Raw genomic sequence first — 19,716 nt, forward strand, 5'->3', positions numbered from 1 at the left:
GCAGAGTGGCCCGACAGAAGCCTCTCCTCAGTGTAAGACCCATGAAAGCCCGCATGGAGTTTGCTAAAAAACACCTGAAGGACTCCAAGATGGTGAGAAATAAGATTCTCTGGTCTGATGAGACCAAAATAGAACTTTTTGGCCTTAATTCTAAGTGGTATGTGTGGAGAAAACCAGGCACTGCTCATCACCTTTCCAACACAGTCCCAACAGTGAAGCATGGTGGTGGCAGCATCATGCTGTGGGGGTGTTTTTCAGCTGCAGGGACAGGACGACTGGTTGCAATCGAGGGAAAGATGAATGCGGCCAAGTACAGGGATATCCTGGACAAAAACCTTCTCCAGAGTGCTCTGGACCTCAGACTGGGCCGAAGGTTTACCTTCCAACAAGACAATGACCCTAAGCACACAGCTAAAATAACGAAGGAGTGGCTTCACAACAACTCCGTGACTGTTCTTGAATGGCCCAGCCAGAGCCCTGACTTAAACCCAATTGAGCATCTGTGGAGAGACCTAAAAATGGCTGTCCACCAACGTTTACCATCCAACCTGACAGAACTGGAGAGGATCTGCAAGGAGGAATGGCAGAGGATCCCCAAATCCAGGTGTGAAGACTTGTTGCATCTTTCCCAAAAAGACTCCTGGCTGTATTAGATCAAAAGGGGGCTTTACTAAATACTGAGCAAAGGGTCTGAATACTTGGGACCATGTGATATTTCAGTTTTTCTTTTTTAATAAATCTGCAGCAATGTCAACAATTCTGTGTTTTTCTGTCAGTATGGGGTGCTGTGTGTACATTCATGAGGAAGAAGAATGAACTTTAAATGATTTTAGCAAATGGCTGCAATATAACAAAGAGTGAAAAATTTAAGGGGGTCTGAATACTTTCCGCACCCACTGTATATATAATTTTTTTTTTTTTTTTGCATGGAGAAAAAAAAATAGGCTCTTTAAGACCTCTCTCGACTTCCTACCTAGGCTACAATGGACAGGATCGTTTTCCCCGCTACTGGTGGCTCCGGTAAGTGGAGAAAATGACCGGGAGGGGGGCACCTCTCCCGCCGCCCATAAAAGTGATCCTGCGGCGAATCCGCTGCTGGGACCACTTTTATGTGAAAAAGGACCGCCCGCCCTGTAAGAAAATACTATCTGCTGCCATATCATCGGTATTTAACGTCAAAGTAGCGATGTAAAACTGTGGTGGGCGGTCCGGAAGTGGTTAAAGGTGGTTCTAAATGCAAACCTTTTTTTTTTTTTACACTTTAATGCATTTTCTGCATGAAGGAAAAAAGACTTCTGTATGCAGCTTGGCCAACCCCTCCCCCTTTTCTTTTACGTACCTAATCCCCAATTTCGATCTGGCATTGTGACCAAGCGTAGTGGGTCTTTAGCTCTCTATTTACCCTCACTGGAAAGAGAGGCAGGAGCCATTGGCTTTGCTGCTGTGAGTGAGCAGAGAGCGTGTGGATGGGACTGAGCCATGCTCTCTGTGCCAGTAGAAACAGTGTGGCTCAGGATCGGGCCTGCGCAAGTGCCCCCATAGAAAGCATCATGTTGCATAGACTGTGCTCATTCTTTTTCCCGTGCCCACACAGGTAATGTGGTCAAATTTCCCCAGCAGGATCATAAAAAGCTTTAGAAACCTGACCAAGGGTTATTTCACCCACTATATAGCCTAAGGCTTTTTAAGGTGTTAAGCAGAGCAGGAAGCATGGCAAAGAAATCTAGATAGTCTTCCAGTTTAAAGGGAATTATAATGAAGCCCAACACCATATCTGTTTTGTCTGAAGCAAGCAGACTTTTTTTTTTTTTTATGACTCAACAAAATCGCCTGAATATATTTGACATTATTTTCTTCACAGGATGACCTCTAACCTTGACCTGATGGAACTTACCGCCTCTCATGATCAAGATGTAGTAAACCCAAAGCCTATTAATGTGGATCTCAAGGCAGTTCTGGATGCTATTTCGGCAGTGAATATTACGGCATGCACTTCTAATGGTCAGCACATCCAGCAATACCTCCTGTCTTTTTAAAATATATATGGATTTGGTTCTAATGTATATCTGCATCTCTGCATTTTATAGTGAGAATTATTTAGATTGTAATTGTAGGAAAAGGATGTATTTTCATGGCTGCGATATCCATTATTACAAGATGACTGAGCCTAACTGCTTGTAGCTGCTTTGAGAAGAATGTAAGTGTGTACTGACAGTCTGATTCTGATAAAGATATGTGCTTTGCGGCCTCCTCTTCTCATTCTAGTCACAGCTTGTCTTAGTTGTAAGATTTTTTTGAAATACATGGCCAAAAACCTTTTTATAAGAGGACCGGTTCCAAAATAAGGGCACAGTGCTCAGGTTTGCACAGTGTTACTCTACGTTCTTGTAGAAAACTGCATAGCAATGTGGCTTCCCTGTTGCATTAATGGAGCCGGATTAACACCTGAAATTGTACCCTATGTTCTTGTTGACACTGCTAAGTAATTTGGCTCCTTCATTGCATTAGTGGAGCCAGATTGCAATGCACACTTGACAAAACATTCCCTACGTATTTTTTTTTCTCCTGGTAAGACTTCAGCCCTGTCGCAGTTTTCCAACATGTTTCTGGTGCCAAAAGTACTGGGCCCACATGTCAGCTGTAGGAATGCCCATTCATACAAGTTATAAAGTCTACATGTGTTTATTACAGTTAATGGTACAGTATCCACCAGTGGAAACAAGGTAAGGCTGTATCCATGCTAATTCAGCAGCAGTTTATGCTTTACTTAAGTTATTAAAGCATATCGCTACCTTTCTACGCTTTTTTTTTTTTTTTGCAAATGCAGTGAGAAAATTGGTATGTGTTTTTGGTATTCCTTTCCTCCAGTGCTCCCGGTGTAAATCTTATGTTCTATGGACCTAGGATAGGAAATAATCAGGTAATTGTTGCTTACACCTACTTTTTCTCCTACAGTTTCTCAGCCTAAATTTAATGGAATTTCATTTAAAACCATAACTAAAATATGGAATCATGAACAAACACCCGCTGAGAAATATTCTGTAAGTATCCGCTAGTGTGATAACTTAATTGATCAGTTATGTGTGAATATCTGGCACACTGTTCACTGTCATATTTTACAGCCTGTCCAAAGTCAAGAGCTCTGTTATCTTCAAGGTCAGATACAAAAATTGGCCATTCGCTTGTTATCTATAACAGAGATGCCAGAGTATAAACACTTGAGCTTTGAGGTAATACTGCTCTCAATATTTCTTTTTATAATACATACTTGGTTAATCATTGACAATGTTGCACAGAATTTACCTGTGTTAAGAGTCCAGAGGTGAAAGCAGTGATCACCTTGCTAAATATTAGTCATGCTGTTTTATTTAAAAACAATTTATCAGTCACAGCTGTAGCATGGGATCAAGTAGTTAGTGTAGGGTGAGGGTATTACTGCACACTTGTTTGAACATTTGACAAACACTACTAAGTTGTCTGTGGCATTACCCATGAAGCCCCACTCTAGCCAAAACATTAGTTTTAGTTCTGATTTCCCCTTACTTTATGTGATGGCAAACTCTCCAATGGGACACAGATCAAAGCAAGATTTTGTAGAGTGGGGAAGATCCTGAACTTTATTGCTGTCTGTGGATGCATGTCCCGGTGATAACCTACATCTTCATTTTTTGTGGTGTTAGAGACAGGAATTAAAGAATTGATTTCAGGCATCAGCAATGACCCAGCATGGAAAAGTGTAACTATGTATATGGCATATCCATGTACCCTCAAAGCTGGAAATCACTGAAGTAGACACAGCTATTTCAGTGATCTCCACCATCTTGTGGGTCCTGTGCTGAGCAGCCAGCCTGATGGCTTGTGATTATAGGAGGTCGGCTGACTCCGCATGTGCACTATTTTCTGAATTATTGAAACACCTTTTCTGGTCTGCCGAGAGCATGACATCACCAGTCCACCTCATAAAAACAATTTGCAGTCATTCAGAAAATGCAAAGCGTTCTATGACTGTTGCCCGTGCCAAGCAGCTGACCACCTGTGTTCACAATGCAGGAGAGCAGCTGCTCAGGACCCAGAAACAAGTAAAGATTACTATAGGAGTGGTGTACTTATTTTCCTACTTCCAGTGGCATTAGCCATGGTATTTCTCACATTCTCAGGTTTTCTTGAATATGTGAGCCAAAAGTAAAGGTTGGGAAACCTTCATATCCAAAGTTGTTCAGTCAAATGCAGTTTTTGTAGAGTATTGGGTTTTCAGGTAATACTCTGTTTTGGTAGAATTATACTATTAAGTATTACAGACAGTGGGGTTTATTTACTAAAGCTGGAGAGTTCAAAATCGGGTTCATTTCTGCATAGAAACCAATCAACTTGTTCAGTTAAGCTTTGACAATAAAACCTGGAAGCTGATTGGTTTCTATGCGGAAGTGAGCCTGATTTTGCACTCTCCAGCTTTAGTAAATAAACCCCCAATCAATATAAAAATTGTGCAGCGCCATAAATAAAGTGCAAAGTACTTATCTGTGTAGTGTTAAAAAAAAAAAAAAAAAAAAATTCATCCAGTATAAAACATAAGTACATCAATCTACTATATGTGAAATCCCAATAAAGTGCAAAATGTGCGTAAATAATCATAATAAAAAAAAAAAAAACAGTAGGAATTCTTAAACATTCCACATGTAATGTGAATAGCGAAAGTCCTAAGTAAAACTAAAAGAGATCATAAACAGAAGTAGTTCACCAAGCCTAGAAGGGATGGTAGTTTTCAACAAGCCAGTATGTAGTCCATATATAGGTGAAAATATCACCCAAAAGAAAGACGTGCAGATGCCACAGAGAGCCCTCTAAGAATAGGTCACGCCACCTCATACTGAAATATAGAGGGCTTACCCGATGATTTTGACCCCAATTAAGGTGGTCAAAAATAAGCATTAGGTGAACGAAATACAGCATCAATAGGCTTATGTAAACAAAGTGGAACATCAATGGCCCTGTCCCAGGTGTAAAGTACTTCAGGCATTCCTGCCTGCCTGTCATCGGGGATATGCATGCTCACACAAGCATCAGGCTTTCTCCGTTAGGTTTAAAGATAATGTGTGAAAAATGGAAACGCGACCATAGCGTAATCCAGTAAAAAAGGTATTTATTAAGCTAAAATATTGCGCTTAGTAGCACTAAAAAGCAGGCAAAAATCAATGCGATCAAACAAATTCCCCTTGCCCGCATTCAAGATGGCCACGCATGCGTGGTATGTTCTGTGTCGTACATCCTAGCTCCACCCTATGTGTTTTGTCATAAATAAGGCCCTTGATGTCGTTTATGACGAAACACATAGGGTGGAACCAGGACGTACAAGTCTGAACATACCATGCATGGAATGATAAAATATACCAGAGTATATTCCCCGTGCCTGATGGTAGGTATGTATGTATGTATGTGTGTATATATATATTTTAGCAGCAGCTATAGAAAAAGTGAGTGTTTAACAATAATAGCCTTGTGGTGAGGCTACCTATAGCGCTTGCTGGTATGTACACAACCTTGGAAGGGAGGTTTTGTGCAAAAGAATATTGTTAATGTTTGTATATCTGTGTTAAAAAATTGTAAGTACAACCCTTGTGTTTTGATAAACAGTATGATTGACGACTAATTCACACCATATAAAACATCTGATTCATTGGCAAAATCAATAAATATGATATAAATAATATACATATATTTCATACAATAGTGCAAATAATAATAAAAAAAAATAAAAAAAAAAATATAATATATATATATATATATATATATATATATATATATATATATATATATATATATATATATATATATATATATATATATAGTGAAGTATAAAGTGCTTGTGGTTTATCAATCAAGTCCATAAAATGTGACAAAGTTCAAAATAGTAGATTTCTTTGCTTTAATAGCCTCCAGGCTAATGGGAATCTCCTCGTGGCTCTCCAATCATGGGATGGTGGGTTTCCTCCTCTCCTCTCACCTCATTAGATATGTGGCCAGTATAGGGAGAAAGAAAAGCTGCTCCGGATAGTGTAGTATTTAAAATTTTTATTCCCATTCCATGGGCAAATGATATAAAACCCAAGTCAATTGGCAAAAAAGTTGTTAAAATATGGTTAGAAGCCATCTGTGACCGTGTGCGCGCTAGTATCAGCTAGCTGCAAAGTGGTGAGCGGGAGATATCCGGCTTGCGTTCCACCTGCCGTCACGTTGTGCGTTCCAAAATGTACGCGTTGTCACATCTGGTGGCATCTTCTCTCATTTGGAACGCACAGCGTGACGTTTGACGGCCACTCTGCAGCTAGCTGATACTACACTATCCGGAGCAGCTTTTCTTTCTCCCTATACTGGCACCATATCTAATGAGGTGAGAGAAGGAAACCCACCATCCCATCCATCCCATGATTGGAGAGCCACGAGGAGATTCCCATTAGCCTGGAGACTATTAAAGCGATACTGGTCTTGATACTATAAGGCATACAAAACCCACAAGACCCACTCTATCTGGTAAGTGATCCACCCCTACCTTACCACGGTGGAGAGTATTCAGAGAATTTCCACGTTGAGCACCTGCACTTTTTTTGCGTTGGATAAGCATTATTTGCACAAGAAATCTACTATTTTCAACTTTGTCACTACAGTCACATTTTATGGACTTGATTGATACAACAAGCACTTTACACTTCACTATTATATATATATTTATGTATTTGCACTTTTGTATGAAATATATGTGTATTATTTATATCACTATGTATTGATTTTGCCAATGAATCAGATGTTTTATATGGTGTGAATTAGTCATTATTAGTATTATTATTTTAGGTAATTGTATAGCGCTGTCAATTTACGCAGCGCTTTACATGTACATTGCACATTCACATCTGTCACTGCCCTCAAGGAGCTTACAATCTAAGGTCCCTAACTAACATTCCTACATACACATAGTAAGGCCAATTAACCTACCAGCACGTCTTTGGAGTGTGGGAGGAAACCGGAGTACCCGAAGGAAACCCACGCAGGCACAGGGAGAACATGCAAACTCCAGGCAGGTAGTGTCAGGGTTGGGATTCGAACCAGCAACCCTCTTGCTGCTAGGTGAAAGTGCTAACCACTACAACACTGTGCCGCCCCTAGTCATCCTGCTGTTTATCAAAACAGAAGAGTTGTACTTACAATTTTTTACCACAGTTATACAAACATTACCAATATTTTTTTGCAGCAAACCTCCCCTGCCAAGGCTGTGTACATACCAGCAAGCGCTAGCCTGCTGTGTACATACCAGCTAGGTAGCCTCACCACAAGGCTATTATTGTTAAATACCATGCATGTGCAGCCTATCGCAGTCATCTTGGATGCTGGCAAGGGGAGTTTGTTTGATCACATAGATTTGTGCTTGCTTACTGCTGCTACTATGTAAGCGCAATATTTTATCTTAAAGGAGTTGTATCCTCGCAACAAAAAAACCCTGCAGGACGCGCGTGGGAGTTTACTGTCCACCAAGGAGCCGGCAAAGAGCTCTGAAGGTCCGCTGGACCTTCAGAGTGCATGCGCCGCTGGTATCAGCGATTGCATGCAGGGCGAATATCTCCTAAACCGTGCAGGTTTAGGAGATATTCATTTTACCTACAGGTAAGCCTTATTATAGGCTTACTTGTAGGTAAAAGTTTTTAAATGGCTGAGTATACTACCGCTTTAATAAACACCTTTGTACTGGACTACGCTGTGGTCACTTTTCTGTTTTACATATGATCTTTAAACCTGAAGAAAAGTGCTGATGCTTTTGTGAGCACACATATCCCCGATGACAGGCAGGCGCGCCTAAAGCAGCTGATTTTCAATCTATGTATGGACATGGTGGTTTTTGTTCATGAGAAGTTGATATACTGTGCCTGTAAAAATTTGTTCAATAGACTGCAATACTGATCTGTATATTCTGATTGCTGACAGGCAGGAGTCAAAATATGACGTAGCAGGGAAGATTTTCGCATCCATGCTGAATGTGTAGATGTGGTAATCGGTTTAGTTTTATTGTTTAGCCGGGTGGCTGGATAGAAAAAACAGCCATGTATGGGCAGTCTTAGTTTCTTTATGAATACTCCTACTATTATCGGGAAAACCCAGCCTAAAACTCTTGTATGAGTTACAGGGACTTGCGTTATAGCTAGTGATTCTATTAGGTGTCATGATGATGATGACCCCTTTTTAACCACTTCCGGACTGCCTGCCACATATATACTGTGGCAGGGCGGGCCCGTCTGCGCAGAATCATGTTCATGTACGTGATTTTGTGCACGGATTTTGTACATGTACGTGATTTTGTGCACGCTCTGGAGGCGGGCTCGCACCCACTGTGATTGGACACAGCAGGATCCAATCAGTGGGCGTGACGGCCGCGATGGCGCCAGAGAATGCGGAATGACAGAACTGTTCTGTCAGGAAGGAAAAGGGAGATCTTGTGTTTCAGCTAAGCTGAAACCCAGATCTTTTTTTCCTCTAGTGCATCCAAAGCATCCCCTAGGGACACACTTAACCCCTTGATCGCCCCTAGTGTTAACCCCCTTCCTGCCAGTGTAATTTATACAGTAATTATACAGTGCATTTTTTTTTCTTTTTAGCACTGATTACTGTATTGGTCCCCAAAACGTGCCACTTAGTGTCAGATTTGTCTGCCGCAATGTCGCCATCCCACTAAAAATAGCTAATCGCCGCCATTACTAGTAAAAGCAATAAAAAAAAAATAGTCCATAAATGTATCCCATATTTTGTAGACGCTATAACTTTTGTGCAACTCAATCAATATACACTTATTAGGATTTTTTTTTTTTTTTTTAACAAATATATGTAGCAAAATGCATATTGGCCTAAATTAATTTTTTTTTTTTTTTTAAATCCTCATTATTAGGAATGTTTTTTTATAGCAAAGTAAAAACTCTATATCCCCCCCCCCCCAAAATTGTGGTTCTTTTTTTGTTTATAGCGCAAAAAAAAAAAAAAAAAAAACGCAGAAGTGATCAAATGCCACCAAAAGAAAGCTCTATTAGTGGGAAAAAAATACATCAATCTTATTTGGGCGCAGCGTCGCACGACCGCGCAATTGTCAGTAAAAGTCGCCTTGTCATTAGGGGGTAAAACTTTCCGGAACTGAAGTAGTTAAAGCAGTGGTTTTTTTAAGGTTTTAGTTTCACAGACACCTTTTAGGAATCTGATGAAAGCTATGGACCCACTCCCCAGAAATATTCACATAAACACAACTTTGCATCTACCCTATTTTATTTAAAGAGGAAGTAAATCCTCCTCTGACACTTTAAGCTATAGGGAAGCCTATAATCAGGCTTACCTATAGGTACTGTAAATATCTCCTAAACCTGCACCGTTTAGGAGATATTTACCTTACATGCAGCCGGTGAATGCGCTCTGAAGGAACGGCCGCTCGTGCCATTACTTCAGAGCCCCATGCCCGTCGGCTCCCGTGCGTGCGCGGGAGTGACGTCACCGCGGCTCCAGCCAATCAGATGGAAGACGGGCGACTGGACATGTCGCCCGTCATAGAGGTAAGCGAGCGGCACGGCGGGGGCTCGTTCTAAGGTAGGTATTTGATAATGAGCTAGTATGCGATGCATACTAGCTCATTATGTCTTTCTCTTTCAGGATGGAAAGAAAAAAAAAACGTTTTTTTCGGTTTACAACCTCTTTAAATAAAGTTTGAATAAAGAAACCAATCTTTAATCTCACTTTTTTAATGCAAAAAGTAGTGGCCACTCATTACAAAAATGGAATACAATCCTCTTGTGCAAATTAAACAAAACTGTTTGTTTTAATTTTGCTCAAAACTACTACTACTAAAAAATGAGAATTCGCACTTGCTGCTATGGAGTGGCACAAGATTGTGGTTGTGCTGAGAATGATGATACAAATTGAAATGGTAAACATGAGCTAGCAACAAGTTAAGAGACTATTAGCAATTGGCACTATAAGCAGTGGCACGGTGCCTTTCATTTCCATCAATGGGGAAACCATTGATTGGGACAAGGGGTAGGTAAGGGTGTAATGTAAATGTTTTCTCTGATCCTCACTGACCCCCTTAGACTAGTCAGGGGTCCATGAACGCCAGATTTTAAAGGCTTACAATTTCTAATACTGCTTGTCGTTTTTTTTTTTTTTTTTCTACTACTTTGCATGTATTTCTTTGATCAAAGTCCTTGCTTTTTGGGCGAGGGTTGGCAGGATTCTGATGTCTATGTCTCAAGGAGTGTGGATTTGGTTATTGTATGTCTACTTTATGTATATCTTTTAGTATCACTGTATTCTAATGTTGTTAATATGTCTCCTTGACAAAAAGGAACATTGTGTCTAACTTGAAAGTGACATTGCACTAATAAGTTTTTTTATTTCTCTTTCGTTTGACTGACACGGCTCCTGATTCTTCTTAACCATTGGGTTATACTGCCCCCTACAGGAGTAGGACACTAGGCAGGAAAAAGCTTGACTACGCCTATGGGCAGTCCCAGGGGGTATACACCCACTTTCCGCTTTAGGCACTCAGTTTCTTTTTGCCTAGTCAGGCGTAAGGACCTAGTTCCTTGCTGGGATGGATGGTCCTGGCGATTGTTTTTTTTTTTTTTTTAACCACTTTACCACAGGAGGATTTTGCTGTCTTACGTCCAGGCCACTTTTTGCGATTCGGCACTGTGCGACGTTAACTGACAATTTTGCGGTCGTGCGACGCTGTACCCAAACAAAATTTACGTCCTTTTTTTTTTCCCCCCACAAACAGAGCTTTCTTTTAGTGTTATTTGATCACCTGTGCGATTTTTTTTTTTTTTTTTTTACTTTTTGCGCTATAAACAAAAAAACTGCGTACATTTTGAAAAAATAACAATATTTTCACGTTTTTTTAATATGAAATTCCCCACCCCCCCCCCCCCCCAAAAATGTAAAAATCTAAATTTTTTTACATTTTTGGCCAATTTGTTTTCTGCTACATATTTTTGGTAAAAAAAAATTGCAATAAGCGTATTTTGATTGGTTTGCGCAAAAGTTATTGCGTTTACTAACTAAGGGAAAGATTTCTGTCATTTTTGGTGTTTTTTTTTTTTTTTTTTTTTTTTTTTTTGCAGGACTGCGACGGACAGATCGGACCCTTGACTGACATTTTTGACACTTTTGGGGGTACCAGTGACATTACCACAGTAATCAGTGCTATAAATATGCACGGTTACTGTAAAAATGACACTGGCAGGGAAGGGGTTAATTTTATTGGAGAGGGAGGGGTTAATGTATGCCAGGTGCTTACTGACGTGTGTGGGGGGAGGTGACTGAGTGACACAGGGACAGATCGCATGTTCAGCAATCTGTCACTGCCTGTCACTTAGGAGATCCGCCCGCTTTGTTTACACAAGCGGGCGGATCTCCACACTCGATTCCCCGACGATCGGGGAAGAGCAGCGGCGATCGCCGCTGCTCCTCCCCTGGCCCGACTCTTGCTGTGACTGAACACAGCGGGGGCGAGCCTCCGGCGCGCGCCGCCCACAAGAGGAGGAGTCCAGCGACGTAGGTCTACGTCACTGGACGATAACGAGCCACATTGCTGCAGTAGCAGCAATGTGAGCAGACAGAGTGGTTAATGGAATGATTTCCTATCTTTTTGTAATTTTTGTTCCTGCGAGAATCTAAAGTCAATTGCCGGACTGGGCGACGGACTGGATAATCTAGATCCAGAGGGCCCCCCCCCAGTCAGGCCAGTGAGCACGTGCAGACCGCAGCTCTGCGCTGGGTCGGCAGTGCCATAGTCTCACTGCGAGGTGGCATACGACCTGTCCTCGGCCTGAGTTGCAGCTTTTTTTCCTGGCTGACAGCAGCCACATTACGATGGAGCGGTAGTTTGTCCGGAGCGATGCCCACCCTGTCTCTGGTATGGTGCGTAGCTGTCTCTACTCATGGAAGGTTTTGGGGTGGAGGTGGGCCCCTCCCTGGGACGATGGGACCCCCAGGTTCCCCTCCCCCCCCCCCCCCGGCTCCTCTAAAATTTCAGTGGTCATTGTGGGTATTTCGCCCCCTCCCTGGGTTAGGTTATGTGCTGGTTGTTGCCACATGCTCTTAAGGGGGCTAGTTGGAGTTGCTGCTGACCGGGCTTTTCATGGTGCACAACGGGAGGTTGAGCAGGGTTCCCTGCCACCCTGGGGGTTGATGACTGGTGCAGGGATGTCCCTGGGCTCCCTGCGGCGGTTGATGGGCTGGTGGAGCAGATGGTTTAGCATCCGTGGGTACGCGCCTCACACAGCCCTATCCAGCCAAAAATTTAGGCTGCGGCTTTGCGGCCTACTAGCTGGAAACTATGGTAGGCGGCCCCTGTGAGGGTGGCTGAAGCCACTGCCTCCCTTTTGGGCATCCCCTCTGCTGCCCTTGGGTGGCTGACTCCGCTTGGGCTGTGGCTTTTTAGGCCATGCAGCCAAGTCGGCACCTGCCTTGGGTGCCGACTTGGCACGTTGATCCACAAAGTTGGTCCACAAAGTTATTCGGTCAGGCTACGGGATCAAATTCAGTCTTATCCTCTGGAAAGGTTCTTCCCTTCCTACCTGCACTTGTCCCCAGATCATTTACGGGTCTCCTTGGGGTAATGCAAGACTTGTTCCTTCAGGGGGTGATGGTTTCGATTTGGGAAAGTTTTAAGGGGTTTTACTCAAACCTCTTTTACAGTCCCCAGGAGGGAAGGCAAAGTATGTCCAGTTCTGGACCTCAAGGCGCTAAACTGCTTGTGAGAGTACAGAATTTACGCGTGTAGTCCATTCACACGGTAGTGGCATCCCTACATCGGGGATTTCGTCTCGCTTCTATCGACTTCTTCAAGGACCACTACCTGTACATTCGAATATGTGCCGGTCACCAACGCTTCCTTTTTTTTTGCCGTGGGCAAGGAGCATTATCGGTTTGTGGCGTGGACCTTTTTGGTCTTGTCTCCGCTCCTCGGGTCTTCACAAAACACAAGTGTTGGCCCCGATGCTGGCTTTGTTTGAGTCAGCGAGGTACCTGGACGATCTTCTGCGAGACTGGTCTCCGACTGCTCTGATGGACAACTGGAGATTGCTCTGCGAACTCTGAGGGAGTTTGGTTGGACTCTGAACCTTCAGGAGTCTGCTTTTGGTTCTGTTCACCAAAACTGGACTCTCTGGGTCTGACTCTGGACTCGGCCTCTGCGGGATGCCATATATCTTCTGCTGTTCAGCAGTCACCTCTTCTGGGCTTGCATGCGAATGCTGGGCCTGATGGTGTCCACCCTTGAGGCGGACTGTTTGCACAGTTCCACACTAGATCTTCTAAAGAGATTCTGCTGAAATGGGACAAGGATCCACGGTCTCTAGAGGTGGCTTCGTTCTCTGGCACTTCGACAGGGAAAATCCTTTCTCCCCCTGTACTGGAGGGTTGTCACCACGGATGCCAGCCTTGTCCGAGCGGGAAGGCGTTCTCAGCACAGATGTGCTCAAGGAGGTCTGGACTCTGGCAGAGTCTAGACTGCCAATTAATGTTCTTGAAATCCAAGCAATCAGCCTTTGTCTGGCTCATTGGACAATTTGTCTTCAGGGGTGTCCAGTACGAATTAATTTGGACAATGCCATGGTCTGTCAATTACCAAGGGGGCACACTTAGTGTCCTGGCTCCTCAGATTTCGCCCATTCGTTCCAGCCCTCTCAAAGGTCTGCCATGACTCCTGTGCAGGATCAAAGCGGAAGGGATTCCGTCCAGACTGACCTCGCCGGTCTTGGTACGCCGATCAGGTATGGCTGGTCACCAGTGCTCCTTGGAGACTTCCTCTTAGGGAGGATCTGCTGTCCCAAGGACCAATCTACCATCCTGCTTTACTGTCGCTGGCTTTGACAGCTTGACTATTGAACGCCAGGGGCTGAAGGATGGAGGTTTGTCTGAGTCTGTGATTCCTATGCTGTTGAAAGCTAGGAAATCTACTTCTAAGAAGATCTTCCATCGTACGTGGAAGACGTACATTGCATTGTGTGAGTCTCTTTGGGTTCATCCTCACTCAGTGGATCGGATCTTAATCTTCCTTCAACAGGGGTTTGCTCAGAAATTGGCCTTGAGTACCATCAATGGCCAGGTATCGGCTTTGGCGGTCTTTTTCCAACGACCTTTGGCCTCACACTCCCTGGAGCGTACCTTTTTTTTTCTTCAGGGTGTCCTACATTTGGTTACTTCAGTACGGGCTCTGTTGCCACCCTGGGATCTTAATGTGGTGCTTTCAGCTCTACAGAAGCCTCCCTTTGTAAATATTTGGGAGGTTTCCCTGCTTGCGCTGCCCCAGAAGGTGGCCATCACCTCTGCGTGCAGGGTGTTGGAACTGGCGGCATTATCCTGATGTTCACCTTTTTGGTGATTCACAAGGATAAGGTGGTGCTTCGCCCCTGCCCGTCATTCCTTCCTAAGGTGGTCTCTGACTGCCATTTGAATGTAGATATTGTGTTGCCTTCCGTGTGTCCCAGGAAAAATATCTGAAGGAAATTGCCTTGCATGCCTTGGATGTGGTCCGGGCAATTAGGGTGTACCTGGCAGCTACGGAGTCTTTTTAGGAAGTTGGACTCTTTTTGTGCTCACGGACAGACCTCACAAAGGGTTGTCAGCTTCTTCTGCGACCATTTCCAGGTGGATTAGACGGACGGTGGTTCAGGCCTATTGCATCAGGTGTCAGATTCCTCCTTTCCCTGTCAAGGAGCACTCTACTAGGGCGCTTTGTGTCTCCTGGGTTTCCGTCATCAAACGTCAGTGACACAGATATGAAAGGCGGCCACCTGGTCGTCGGTGCACACTTTTTACAACATTTTTATAAAGTGGATTTTTTGATATCTGCGGATGCTTCTTATGGTCACGAGGTTTTGCTGGCTGCTGCTTAGAGGGAATGGTCCTCTTTGAGGGTTAATTTTTTTATTTTTTTTTGTGAGCTCCAGTTGTTTATGGTTGAGCTCCATGTTACCTGGTTGAGCTCCATGTTACCTGGTTGAGCTCCATGTTACCTGGTTGAGCTCCATGTTACCTGGTTGGCTATGGTTAGCCTTGGGATTTTTTTATTGTTCTTTTTTCCACCCCTTATGTTTAACACGGCTTTGGGACGTCCCAATGGTTAAGAAGAATCGGGAGCGGTGTCCGTCAATAAACATCAGCGCAATGGATTTTACAGTAAGTCAGAAATCCAATTTTTTTGCAACAGTTTGTGATGGCTCATCCTTCCTTCTGCAGTGTGCTTATGCAGCATCTCCCGCTGCCGTCACTACAAGCACCCAGTTTTTAAACGCTGTAAGGAATGCAGGCTTCCTTTTCAAATTTGTGCCTTTCAGTGTAAACTTTTTGATGCACCCCAGTGCAATTTTTAAAGGACATTTCTTATTCTTTGTCCAGGGCAACGGATCTACAAGCTGGAATTTTGGTCTGTCTCTGTTGTGTAATTAGTGGAACTTCACCCCGCTCTGGTGTAGCTCCTCTCTTGATGGCATAGTTGTTACCCCAGTAGAGTTAGAGGTTTTTACCCAAACCTGTTTACTATCTTCACAGCTAAAAGTGGCCTAAGGTTCTCCTTAACGTACGTTGGGTGCAAAAATTCAGCATGCAATCCGCCCCCTCTGCTAATGTCTCCCTTCATCCGGAAGACCTCCTGGCCTCTGAGGACATCAAGACCAGTGCTCATATGTCCTCAATATTTTTAGCACATCAATGCTGCCTGCATTTAAAGTTGGTATACACAACATTACCACTTGTTGCTTTTCATTTTGGCTGGACTACTGCACCTCAGTTCCTCACCAAGGTGTGCTGGCCTCTATTCTTACTCTGCTTTACCCAGGCCATCCCCATAGTGGGATATCAGGACAACCTGCCTCAGATGTAAACCAACATCCATTGGACTGGGTGGATCATGAATCCCCAGAATTCAGCACTGGAACGGCCTCATAGCTTGGGGTATCTGGACATGACTTCTGTTGGAAGTTTTTTTTTTTTTTCTTTTCCTTGGATAAACCCTGGACACTCCTCTCTGGCATTTTAGGTTGTGCAGTTTAGAAGCCAGTCGACCTTCTACTTTGCTTGAGGGTCTTGGTCCTAATGGTGTCCTTTTTCGAGGCAGTTTCTTATGCCCATTTTCACTGTAAGCTCTTGCAACTCAAAACTCCAGTGCATGCAGTCTCTGGATTGTCCCATACACCTGTCAAGCAAGACCAGGTTTGCCCTGGCATGGCGAGGCACAAGTTTGGTCCTGGAATTTGAGTCCTCCTTCCTTCCTCCATTTTGGTTTGGAAGGTACTCCCAAAGGATGTCAGCATATTGGGCTGGAGAGAAGTCCTAGGTACCCTCCCAGTTCAAGGGGGCTATATCTACAAAGAAAGTCTGTCTCCAGTTATATATTCTAGTAATTCTTGCTTGGGCAAAACTTCATCTACCAGCTTTGACCACCGTTGTCATGCAGATCTCCTAAGCCATCGTCTGAATTTAGGAGAATCATCCCTTCACTGAGAAGTGTTTTTAAAGTTCTCTGTCACAGGTGGGGGATGGCAGTGGAGGATACCAGACTTGGGCCTTAGGTCTCCTGGTGCTCAGGTTCAAACCTAAGCAGGTATGTCTCCTGGTCTAGGGATCTTTTAGTTTTTACAGTGAGTGCACTGATGACTTCCCAGGATAAGTTAAGCCTGATCTATTTAGTTTATTTCAGGTACTTTATATAGCTCCATCAAAGTACGCAACACTTTACATACATATTAACCTACCAGCAGGTTATTGGAGTGTGGGAGGAAGCCGGAGTACCCAGAGGAAACCCGCACAGGGAGAACATGCAAACTCCATGCAGGTAGTGCAGAGGTTGGTATTTGACCCTAGTGCTGCTAGGCGCAAGTATTAACCACTTATTCCTTTCCTCCCCCTCCTGGCCTACTGCACAGGATCAAGATGGAGGGCATTCTGGTAATTCCCATTGCACCAAACTGATTCAGGAGGATGTGGTACTCGGGCATAGTCAGACTCCTGGCAGACTGTCTGTGGATCCTCCCTGTGTGTCTAGATTTTCTGTCTCAGGTGCTGGTCCACCATCTAGCTTCTCAGTCACATGGATTTGACGCAAAGTCCCTAAAGACAGGAACATATCAGCATGGATTTGGTCATCACCATGCTTTTAAAATCTAAAATATCAACTCCCCCCTCCCCTCCTGCTTGCCGCCTCTTCATTGGTGAAAACCATGTGCAGGGTGTTTCTCACTTGGCTCTCTTTGCTTTTCCTTGTGATATTGAGATTTCAAACTGGTCTTGTCAGTCCATCAGAAGCTGCCGTTTTAATCTGCCTGACTCCTCTGCCTGACTTCATTCTAAAGTTTGCCACCTTTATTGCTTTTAACTCTGCAAGGTCTGTTTTGAGTTAGCCTATTCCTGTAAGGCCTTGTTCACACCTGAGCATTTTTCAGCTCGTTAAATGCTCTGTTCTGAAGTTCCAATATACCCAACAAGGAAAATCTCATTTATTTCAATGGCCCCTGTTCACATATGAGCGTTTTGTCACCTGAAACAAAACGCCTGAAGCTCAAAGTACATGAGCTTCTTTTTTGGTAAGTTACAAGCGTTTTTGGTCAGATGTCAATACCTGCCTCCCAATTGCTTGCAAAAAACGCCTGAAAACTATGCACTCAGGAGAGCCCTTTTTACTGTTACAAAGGGATAAGGTTGCATTGATGCCTAAGGCCTTCCTTATTTCCCAGGGGTCTTTCTTCCACCTTCCTCATTCACACAGGGTCTACTGAAGTATACTTCCATGGAGGGCTGTTTACCCATGCATTTCCTGAGAGATCTGTCCATGCTTTATGGGCTTTTCAGCATCAGACATCAGTTTGACAGATTTGCAAGGTTGCCACCTGTTCATCGGATTATGCTTGTTTCATTTTTCCAAGAGGATATTCAGGCCTGAGCCTGATGCAATGTGGTACTTTGGGCTGCCCTCTGAGTTTTCAAGGAAAGTGGAAAGCTAGCGCTGGACTGTAACAGATCAACCAGCACCCCAACCGGGTACCTCCGTTGACGGATGCTCCTAGTGCTTCCCGAGGGCTCCAAGCACTCCACCAGACACCGTAACCACTTCAGACCCCACGAACCGCCGCAGCTTGGTTGGGTTTTCGCCGCTCCCTACCCACCCTGGACCTACGACAAGGCTCCAGGTTCCTGTGGGTGAACCTCTTTCCCCAGAGAATGCAGCAGGAACAAGCTCTTACAAGAGCTTAGTGATTATCCAAGGGAGTATGAAGGACATAGCAATCCCTTGTAGCATATTCCCCCAATGAGAGACAGGACTCTAGATTAATGGGTAAAGTATAACTCGACTTTATTGAACAAGAAACAGACTTTCATACAGTTTTCCCCCACAAGGGTACCGCCCAGGTGGACCTTGTTGAAAACAGGCCCTGACATTCCCAATCCAATGAAAACGGAGTTTTACACTCCCATATAGTATACACAAAGATTTACACTGTGGGACAATCCCCCCTCCCCCTTAGCAGCCAATCCACATACACATATACATCCCATAATAAGCTTATCTTAAGGCAGACAGAACTATGTGAGATCATAGGGCTGGGCGATTTTGCCTAAAAAAAAAAAAAAATCTTCGATTTTTAAAAAATTCGAGTTTCGATTCGATTTTCGATTTTTTTTTTTTTTTTTTTTTTTTTTTTTTTTTTTTTTTTTTTTTTTTTTTTTTTCCAATGCACTTAAAAAATGACTGCAGACATCAGATATAGTGTCAAAAGTGCAACTTTATTGCTATTTTAACTCCTCAAGAGTTAAAATGCGTAGAATCCCAAAACAAAAAGTAAACGAGGCTCTGTCATTCAACAATTTCAAGCTTTAACCCAGGTTTAAGCAAAACTAAAGTGCAACAACTTCACAGTAGCTTAAATTTTCTGTTCAAGAAATCAGATAATTACAAATTTTGTAACATATAACATTACACAATTAAAAAAATAATCTCTTCTCAGTGTGAACTGTGAATATAAAAAATGAAACCTGCCTGTGGCAGACATATAGCCTGCTCAAAGAGTGAACAAAAAATGTAAACTAAAGCCCCGTACACACGTACCGATCGTCGGCCGTAAATATTCGGCCGACGACCGATCGGCCGATTGTAGGCTTGTTAGTATGATGCTGCCGACAGCGCATTTTCGGCCGAACAGAATCTGTCGTGCAGGCATTAAAATTTTTGTTGGCCAACACCAGAACGGCCGATTGTTCCCCAGTCAGTACAGATTTCGGCCGACAGACAGCAGATTAGCAAGACTGGGCATGCTCCGAAAAGAAAAAAGACAAGGAAAGTTAACCATCACATGACATCACTTCTGCAGTCGGCTGTTGTTGGCCGACAAAATTCATGTGCAGTCTTTTGCAGTTTTCAACAGACACGACAGCCCTGGACAAAAGACGGCCGATCGTTCGGCCGACGATCGGTACGTGTGTACGAGGCTTTAGTTTTATCTATAACAACAAAACACGTGCTTGTTAGATCTCTGAAACATTGTGCATGCTCAGTCATTCTAAACATTTTTTGCAAGAAAGATGAGCCTGTCCACAACCTCTGGCTTAAGGCAGGCCCGGTTGCAGGTAACTATTCCCCCACCCACACTAAATACCCTCTCTGAAGGGGCACTAGTGGCTGGAATAGAAAGATTATAT

At 43.6% G+C, this 19,716-nt stretch overlaps 1 pseudogene across 1 annotated transcript in view; it reads left to right on the forward strand.

Annotated features, from left to right (window-relative positions):
* Window positions 1-19,716, forward strand: part of LOC309543455 (E3 ubiquitin-protein ligase TRIM63-like) — a 57,122-nt pseudogene that overhangs the window by 33,195 nt on the left and 4,211 nt on the right. Inside the window, exons 5-7 of the transcript XR_014226144.1 lie at window positions 1,862-2,001; window positions 2,956-3,041; window positions 3,123-3,230. The product of XR_014226144.1 is annotated as an E3 ubiquitin-protein ligase TRIM63-like (transcript). The remainder of the gene's footprint in view (window positions 1-1,861; window positions 2,002-2,955; window positions 3,042-3,122; window positions 3,231-19,716) is intronic.

Source organism: Pelophylax lessonae (assembly GCF_965119305.1).
Source record: "Pelophylax lessonae genome assembly, chromosome: 1".
In the NCBI taxonomy this organism is placed as follows: Eukaryota; Metazoa; Chordata; class Amphibia; order Anura; family Ranidae; genus Pelophylax; species Pelophylax lessonae.